The following is a 9,336-nucleotide window of genomic DNA, read 5'->3' as shown; positions in this document are numbered from 1 at the left end:
CCGAGTTTGAAACTGATCAGCCAGGTAATTGTGGTATCGGAACCAAATGGTGCTTTCTGCTCTGAGGAAGGGGCTCTCATTTGCTCTTGCATTTCCAAAATCTGTTGGAAAAAGCCAGAGATGTAAAGTTAGAAACTAGTAAAATTATCTCCAGAACTTACTAGCCATAATTTTCACCATCACAAATGTACTTTACCCATGGACAGAGAAACGCAGAAGCATTAAACATGAAATGAGCTGGAATGTTCACCTAAAAATAGACAGTCACTACACTTTACAGCAAATCCTGTGAAACTCCCAAGGGTTTACTGTATTTTGAACTTCTTTAACACTAATAACTTCATGTGCATTGCGTCTTTAATATAAAAATGAATGATTTAAAGTTCCTTACCAAAAATAATTGATTAGAAATTAAGTGAATGTTGTCATGGGTTCAATGCAATTGGGAAATTATATAATTGAGGCTTCCTCTGATGGTAACAATACTATTCTAGACTGTGCTGAATGCAATAGCATTAGCTTCTTACACACTAACTATTCTTTCCTGTGAAGGCTTATATAGGGAGTTTCTGAGAAAGAAGCACAGCGCAATTCCTTCATGCAGATTCATTTCTATTTAACTTTGATGGCCTTCTCTCCTGTGGGTCAAAAGGTTGTGGATTCCAGTTCAGTCTGGGTTGGCACTTATTGCAGTTCTAAGGGAACTGTCAGGCCTATTGTCCTTCATATGAGACCTTAAACTAAGGTCCCGTCTTGAATGATCCCATGGCACAATTTGAAAAAAGGGAGTTTTTTCCCGGTATCCTGGCCAATATTCCCAGACATAAATTGTCATTCACTCTGTGGTTGTTTTCTGAACTGTTCTGCACAGATTGGCTGCCGCACTCATTGATCTTCGCAGAAACATTGTGAATCATGCTGAGATTAAAGCATTATTATTACATAATGTTACAAATGACATCTTGTGATATTCTCTCTGAACAAGAGACTTTGAGGAATGTATCAAACTTTACCATCAAGTCCTTGAAGTCCATGTTGGCCTGTTGATGGATCAGCAAACTTCCACAGTCGAACCAATCCTTCACTTTGTTTTGGCAAGAGTCTATCTGAGCCCGAGGCTAACCGGCCCCCAGAAAAGCTACGTAAGGCATCGCTCCACGAGTGAGACGATCCGTAGATAGAGCTTCCGTCTATCCATGCGGTGACATGGTTTACCTAAAGGAAATTAGTGACGATAAAGATGAGTGCATCACCTCACTCTTCATCTCAATTGATTTTAATTGTTATTCTTCAAGGGGAATAACTGTACATATTTTGACTTCTGCACCCAGGAAACAGCCAAGTTATTCCAGATCAATGACGTATCCTGGATACAACGCTGAACATGGTTAACTCAGAAGATTTTGCTTCTCATAGGCTTCTTCTGTTAATGGTCATCTCCAACCAGCTAGTTCTAGACATGTAAAAGTCATCTTCTCCCTACGCCTAGTTGGGAAGGATCTGCGGCCTCAGACACAACTGAGATTGAAAACTCAACCCAGTTGTTAATCGATTGGCTTTGATCACTTTTCGAGGGTAATAATCGCACCAAAAAAAATTGTGGTCACTCAACCCATGACTGTTTATGGGATACTGCTCTGTGCAATTGGCTGCAGCGTTTTGTCCACAAAATATAAGGCAATCCATTTTACAATATATTCAGTGAGGGGCTTTGAGACGTCTCAGCGATGTGATAAGGCGCTATATCAAATGCAAATATTATTATAATTCACCATCTGGGGAACTCTGACCCCTCACTTTAAATCAATTTACTCCAGAGTTCCTCTTAGAAATGTGTGCCATTTGCTCAATGATGGACGCCTTGTCTTCTCAAACAATTAAATGAACTCAGTGTAAAGAGCGCTACCTGTACTCGGGGGTTGTTTGGGCTTTGGCCGGAGTTTTGATCCATTTGCTGCGTTGGAATGGAAGCTGGACATTGCCGGTGTTCCCGGGGTCAAACACCACGTCCCCGGCAGGAACCTGAATGCTTAGAATTCAGGAGGACAGCCAGACCCAGTGGTTTCTGTAATCTCGTCAATCACGTGATAACCTGGAAACGTTAAACACATTATAAAGCATAGTAAAAGTCTTCAGGGCGCTCGATTGTGATGTAGCGGCTTTCACATCAGGAGCGCTGCTTAAAATTAGGAGAGGATCGAATAAAGTGGACGTTAATAGGTTATTAATAGGCGAGACGAAAAGAAAGAGACTATAAGTATAGGCCAGTCGCCACATTTCCTAGAAAGGTACAGTGTTGGAACAGTACTCAAACCATAACACCGGACAGTCATGTCACATCATTGCTAGACGAGATCACCTGTGTATCTCTGCATTGCTCTGAAGAAACTACTGTAACTGCATTCCTAAAGTTAGCAGTTATCTTACCAAAGAACACGCACAGCGCAGTCCTGTTCATGCTGGACGGGGACCCTGACGTCCCATTCATCAGTGTGTTGCTGACTCTTCGGGGGTTCGGGAGCTGTGGTTCCTGCACCGCCTGGAGGACGCCATCGGCATAATTAGCGGGCAGCAGGCGGACAAAGGAGGAACCTGTTAGAACAACAACACCTTGCATTTATATAATGCCTTTCATGTAGGAGAACTCTTGGGAGTGCTTAACAACAATGGGGGTCAGACGCCGAACAAGGGAGAGGGAGTGTGGGGAGGTGGGGGCTAGGTGACCATAGGTGCACTAGAAAAGTTAAGAGATTTAAAGATAGAGAGAGAGAGAGAAAATTTCAGAGATTAGTAGATGAAAGCTTGGCCATGGAGGAGTCACGTCACATAGGAGAACGGCTCAAAGTGTTTTACAGAGATACTGGGGAAACCTGATATGGGAGGGAGATAGGAATGCAGAAAAGAAATGCAGAAGCATAACCTTGTAAAGAATTAATGGGCCCCGAATCTTCATCAACAGAACCCAAGTCACTACACTTTTTGGTAAATTCTGTGAAACACTTTGAGAAGGCCACCCGACGTGAAAGGCGCTGTATGGAAATCAAGGATTATTATTACTGTTCGAATTCAAAGTGCAGTCTGCATTGGGAAGGTAATTGGAGATGGTAATTTTGAAATGACGAGTGGAGACAAAAAAAACTTGATTTTGATTAAGGCTAACTTCTCTTCCAGCTTCATGCACGCAGATTATTGTTAAACGGAGAGAAGTACGAGTTTCCTGGACACTTTGAAATGCAGTCGAACTGGGATCACTTACCGACTGAGCCTCTTCTGTGATGTGCCAGATTGTTATACCACCCATCGTACCGCTGGATCTCCCAGTTCAATTGGGCACCTAAATCAGATGAAATCATACGGTCAGAGTAAGACAACAACAACTTGCACTTATACAGCACAGCTTGGGTCAGGGCGGCAGCCAAAACGTGCGCTCAGAGATCAGGAGAGCGCGATCAGACAGCGCAGGGTGGGGAGGGGGAAGAGGTGGGATGGCGGTCATGCCTTAGACCGGGAGGGGAGGACAAGGTAGCAGAAGGATAATTGCGTGTACTTACCCTACGCTGGCGGATTTGAAACAGGCCAAAAAATTTTAATTCATTCATGTGATTTAAAAATGAACTCACAAGCTAAAGGACTCTTCTAATTTATGTAAAGAAATAATAATTCTTATATTTGATAGTGATTTTCAAGCCTTATAGGGCTTCAGAGGATTTACAATAATCCTTGCATTTGATATAGTGCCTTATCACATCTTTGAGACATCTCAAAGCGCTTCACAGAATATACTGTAAAGCGAGTTGACTATATTTTGTGGGCACGACTGTATTTTGTAGGAAAGCAAAAAGCAGCCAGTTTGCACATGATCAATTTTATTCAGGGATTGTTGACCAGGACACCAGGAAAAACTCCCTGTGTTTTTTTATTAATAGTGCCATGGGATTTTTCAACGACCAATAGGTTGAACAGGAACATGAATCATAGAATCATACAGCACAGAAAGAGGCCTTTTGGCCCATTGCGTCTGCGCTAGCTCCTAAAAGAGCAATCCAACTCAATCCCACTGGTCCACTTGCTCTCCATAGCCCTGCAATCCTGCCCTTCCCAAATACCCATCTACTTTGTGGAGTCCTGTAGCTCAGTGGTTAGAGCACTCGCTTTGCAAGCGAGAGACCTGAGTTCAATTCCAGGCAGAGGGTGAAACCTTGGGCAAGTTTCCTTACTCCACACAGAGCCTAATAATAATCCCTCCAAAACAAAAACAATAATAAATTGGTCATTTTCAATCTACGACTGTTTGTGGGACATTGCTGTGCGCAATTGGCTGCCGCGTTCGCCCACAAATATACAGTCAATTCACTTTACAGTGTGTTCTGTGAAGCGCTTTGGGACAACCTCCCGACGTGAAAAGCGCTAATCAAATTATTATTATTATTACCTCTCTTAAAAGTTGTTATTGAATCGGCTTCCACTACGCTTTCAGGTAATGCATTCCAACATCCAACAACTCACTGGGTGAAAAAAAAAATCCTAACCTCCCCTCTGTTTCTTTTAACAACTATCTTAAATCAGTGTCCTCGGGTTACTGACCCACATGCCAGTGGAAACAGTTTTTCCCGGTTCAACCTATCAAATCCTCTCATGGTCTTGAAAACCTCTATTAAATCCCCTCTTAATCTTCTCTGCTCCAGGGAGAATAATCCTAGTTTCGCTAACCTCTCCTCATAACTAAGGTCCTTCATTCCTGGTACCATCCTGGTAAACCTCCTTTGCACCCTCTCCAATGCCCAAACATCTTTCTTAAAGTGCGGTGCCCAGAAGTGAACGCAGTCTCCAACTGAGGCCTAACCAGCATTTTATAAATATTCAACATAACCTCCTGACTTTTGAATTCTATGCCCCTATTTATAAAACCTAGTATCCCGTAGCTTTTTTAACAGCTTTATCTACTTGTCCTGCCACCTACAGAGATTTGCTTATGTGTGCCCCCAGGTCTCTCTGTTCATTTGCCCCCTTTAAGATTGTACCATCAGCTTATACTGCCTCTCCTCATTCTTCCCACCAAAATGCAACACCTTACATTTCTCCACATTAAACCTCATCTGTCACATTTCTGCCCATTTGACCAATCTGGCTTAAGTCCTCTTGGAGTCTGGTGCTATCCTCACCACCGTTAACTACTTTTCCTAGCTTAGTATCGTCTGCAAATTTGGAAATTGTGCTCCTGAAATCCAGGTCCAGATCATTAATATAGATCAGAAAGAGCAGTGGTCCCAATACCGACCCCTGAGGGACACCACTACACACCTCCCTCCAGTCAGAAAAGCAACCGTTTACTAGCACTCTCTGCTTTCTGTCTCCTAGCCAGATCTGGATCCACGTTGCCACAGTCCCTTTAAGATTAAGAGGATTGGACGTGTCTGGGATTTTAAAGCATTCAGTGTTCAATGTAAGCAGAATTTTTTAAGAACTGAAAGAATGCTTTTGATTGGTTGGATGCTGTTTCTTTCCTGAGGTACTGCTGTATTAATAATAATAATAATCTTTGCATTTGATATAGTACTCTTCACGTCGGGAGGACGTCCCAAAGCGCTTCACAGAACACACTGTAAAGTGAATTGACTGTATATTTGTGGGCGAACGCGGCAGCCAATTGTGCACAGCAATGCCCCACAAACAGCCGTGGATTGAAAATGACCAATTTATTATTGTTTTTTGTTTTGGGGGGATTATTATTAGGCTCTGTGTGGAGTAAGGAAACTTGCCCAAGGTTTCACCCTCTGCCTGGAATTGAACTCGGGTCTCTCGCTTGCAAAGGGAGTGCTCTAACCACTGAGCTACAGGACTCCATGGGAAGACCCTATTACAACAACAACAAAACAACAACAACAAAATTATAGAGCACCTTTCACATCGGGAGGACATCCCAAAACGCTGAACAATCAGGTGTCGGGGCCTGAGCATGGGGGAGTGGTGGTGTAGGGGTGAGGGAAGCCAGAAAGGTGGGAGGGAGACCAAAGGCACGATCGAAGAGAAGGGTCTTGAGACCGGCCTTGAAGGAGGCAAGGGAGGAAGCGAGGTGAAGGGACCGTGGGATGGAGTTCCAGAGTGTGGGGGCAGAGAGGCTGAAAGCCCGGCCACCGATGGTAGAGCGGGTCGGGCGGGAGACGTGGAGCCTTCTGGAGCCTGATGAACGGAGGGAGCAGCAGGTTGGTAGGGAGTCAGCAGGTCAGAGAGGTAGGAGGGGGCAAGGACATTGATGGCCTTAAAGGTGAGGACGAGGATCTTGAACTCGATCCTCTGGGGGATGGGGAGCCAGTGGAGTCGGGCGAGGGCGGGAGTGATTGGGTCACGGAGCCTGGTGCGTGATAGTATACGAGCTGCAGTGCCAGTTATGGCAGAGGCGCTGGTGCGATAGCTGTGATGGGTCGAGGGAAGGTTTCTTCAAGGTGGGGGTGATAGTAGCTGTTTTGAGGGGGGGAGAAATAGTGCCAGATGACAGGGAGAGGTTGATGACGTCGGTGAGTAGTGGGGCAAGGAGGTGGAGCTGGGATTTAAGAAGAGGGGTGGGGATGGGGTCCAGGGGCAGGTGGTGAGCTTCATGTAGGTTACCATGTTGAAGACAGAGGAGGGGGTGACAGATTCAAAGGTGTGAAAGGAGGGATGGGTAATTGTGTGGGTTGGGGGAAGGGAGAGGGTGGAAGTTGGTAGGGCAGTGGCAGCTCAGCGGATTCCCTCGATTTGGACTCAAGGATGTCCAGCATTCTTCATATGTGGGTCCAGATTGTGAGCAACAGTGGATCACAGGGCATCACAAACAAACTAAAAAAATCCTGCCCTGACGTGATGCACATATTGCTTGTACATGCATATTTACATATATATATACAATGCACATATTGAATAGGGGTCATTATTGTGGCACAGGTACAAGAACAAGTACTTATAGAACGAGGCCTTTGGAGGAGAGCTTAAGGATCCCATGATAAAAACAGAAGGGGTATCTCCAGTGTCATGACTAATAATAGTAATAAAAATAATCCTGACATTTGATATACCGTTTGCCTTATCACGTCGCTGAGACGGTCTTAAAAGCGTTTCACAGAATTTACAGTAAATTGAATCGACTGTGGAGAAACACGGCAGCCAATTCCACACAGCAGTGTCCTCTAGTTGTGGAGAAAGTGACCATGTTTTTCTTTGGGAGTGTGGGGGAAGAGAGATTACCACCCCCGAAAAGCGATCCACCATTCGATTAACCTGTTCACTGCAAGGCATTTGGAGTAAGGAAACTTGCCTAAGGTTTCACCCCACCAGGGAATCGAACCCAGGTCCTCCCACATGTGTGAGAGTGCACTAACCACAACAATACTGCAGATACAATAGTCATTCCTTGCACAACTGCTTGTTAAAACTTGCTATGTGCTAATTTTCTAACCGGTACAGTTACCTCACTTTACAGCACACACTTTTGACGTTACGATACAAGAATTCGATCTTAATTTTTTAAAAAAAAATCTTGATTCAGTTATTAATCTCACTTACTGGTATGTGATGTGCTAAGCAGTAACAAGGTCCAAAATGTGATTCCTGCCACAATGCCGGTCTTTGCTGCCATTCTCTCAGCTTTAAATTGAGAGCAATGGAATCGCCACTCTTATCTGTTGAAAACAAAGGAAATTAAAAGATATTTTTTAAAAAATCGTGGGGAACTGGCCAGACCTTTTCTGGCCCTCTACATTACCAAATTAGAAAAATATATTGCGGTGGTGAATGATCTTAAATAATAATGATCCTTGCATTTAACATAGCGCCTTATTGCATCTTTGAAATGTTTCAAAGCGCTTCCCAGAATATACTGTAAAGTGAATTGAATGTACATTTTGTGGGCGGAACGTGGCAGCCAATTGCGCACAGCAGCGTCCCACAAACAGTCATGGATTGAGTGACCAATTTATTATTATTTGAAGGAATTATTAACCCCAGAAAATCGACTTAACAACCAGGTTTCCTACTGCTAGGTAAATAGAGGTGTATGGAGTAAGGAAACTTGCCCAACGTTTCACACTGCCAGGAATCAAACGCAGGTCTCCGTTTGCGAGGCGAGTGCTCTAACCACTGAGCTGCAGGACTCCTGACTGATCTGAACTGATATTAAAAGGACTGATCTGAACATAAAACAAGAGGAAACTTTCTCAAGTAAAATAAAAGTGTGTAACAACTGCTGAATTAGACTTGTAAGGAAATAATAACAACTTTGGTGCTAGCCTGGCTCAGTTGGTGGGGTTCTTGGCTTGAAGTAAGGTAGTAACTTCAAACCCCATGCAGCACATTGACCTTACAGCATTTGGAGAGTGTTGCATTGTCGGAGATGCCGTCCTTCAGATGAGAACCTTAATCCGTAATTCAGGTGGATGATAAAGATCTCTTGCCACTACTCGAAAATAGCAGCCCGTTTCTTTCATGTCCTGGCCAATGTGGGAGGACAATCATCCAGATAAAATCATCCAACAATCATCCAGATAACATTTTTTATTCACTTCACAACCTTGTGACATTTGTACGTGCAAATTGGCTGCCTACAATTTTACACAGTCACTGCACTCATGGTGTCCTGTAGCTCAGTGGTTAGAGCACTCGCTTTGCAAGGGCGAAACCTTGGGCAAGTTTCCTTACTCCACACAGAGCCTAATAAGAATCCCTCCAAAACCAAAACAATAATAAATTGGTCATTTTCAATCTACGACGGTTTGTGGGACATTGCTGTGCGCAATTGGGATGTCCTCCCGACGTGAAAAGCGCTATATCAAATGCAAGGATTATTATTATTATTACAGTAAATCCTGTGAAGCGCTTTGAGATGTTTTGACGATGCTGTAAGGTGCTATATGAAAATGAGAGAATCATTATTATGACTTACCTTTAATCCCTTGCACCTGATTTGTATCCCTTGTACAGTGTGAGTACGAACAGTAAGCTGTGGAATGTTAGTTAAGCCACTGTGCATATACCAACAATCTGACAAAGCTTAGAACTCTTGATTAGAGATTAGAGTTACTGTATTTTGCATATTGGCTCTACGCCAACATAAGAGGAAATAATTATGACACATAAATGAATTTGCTGCATTTTATACTTCTCCCACTATGTGACCAAATGCACTGCAATTACAAAGGATCACCTCTTTGATGGGCACTAATAATATTCAAAATTATTAGTCATGGAGCAAATGAATAGGGAAAATGGGGAGCACCTTTTAAACTGTAGTGTTCCTCTATGAAGGTGTTTCACTGTTTGGTTTTGACTGTCTCATTCAACGTAATACGGAATTAAACATATTAT

At 43.4% G+C, this 9,336-nt stretch overlaps 1 long non-coding RNA gene across 1 annotated transcript; it reads right to left on the bottom strand.

The window, feature by feature from the left end:
* Positions 1 to 2,510: 2,510 nt before the first annotated feature.
* On the bottom strand, positions 2,511 to 7,597 carry LOC103189078. The gene is made up of 3 exons (XR_489035.1): positions 7,540 to 7,597; positions 3,257 to 3,334; positions 2,511 to 2,592 (listed from the first exon to the last, which is right to left on the bottom strand). It is a non-coding gene; the product is annotated as an uncharacterized LOC103189078 (long non-coding RNA).
* Positions 7,598 to 9,336: the final 1,739 nt, after the last annotated feature.

This window comes from Callorhinchus milii, unplaced genomic scaffold, assembly GCF_018977255.1.
Source record: "Callorhinchus milii isolate IMCB2004 unplaced genomic scaffold, IMCB_Cmil_1.0 Scaffold22, whole genome shotgun sequence".
Classification (NCBI taxonomy): domain Eukaryota; kingdom Metazoa; phylum Chordata; class Chondrichthyes; order Chimaeriformes; family Callorhinchidae; genus Callorhinchus; species Callorhinchus milii.
Note: the sequence above shows the minus strand (reverse complement) of the source record. Positions and strands in the feature narration are given on the sequence as shown.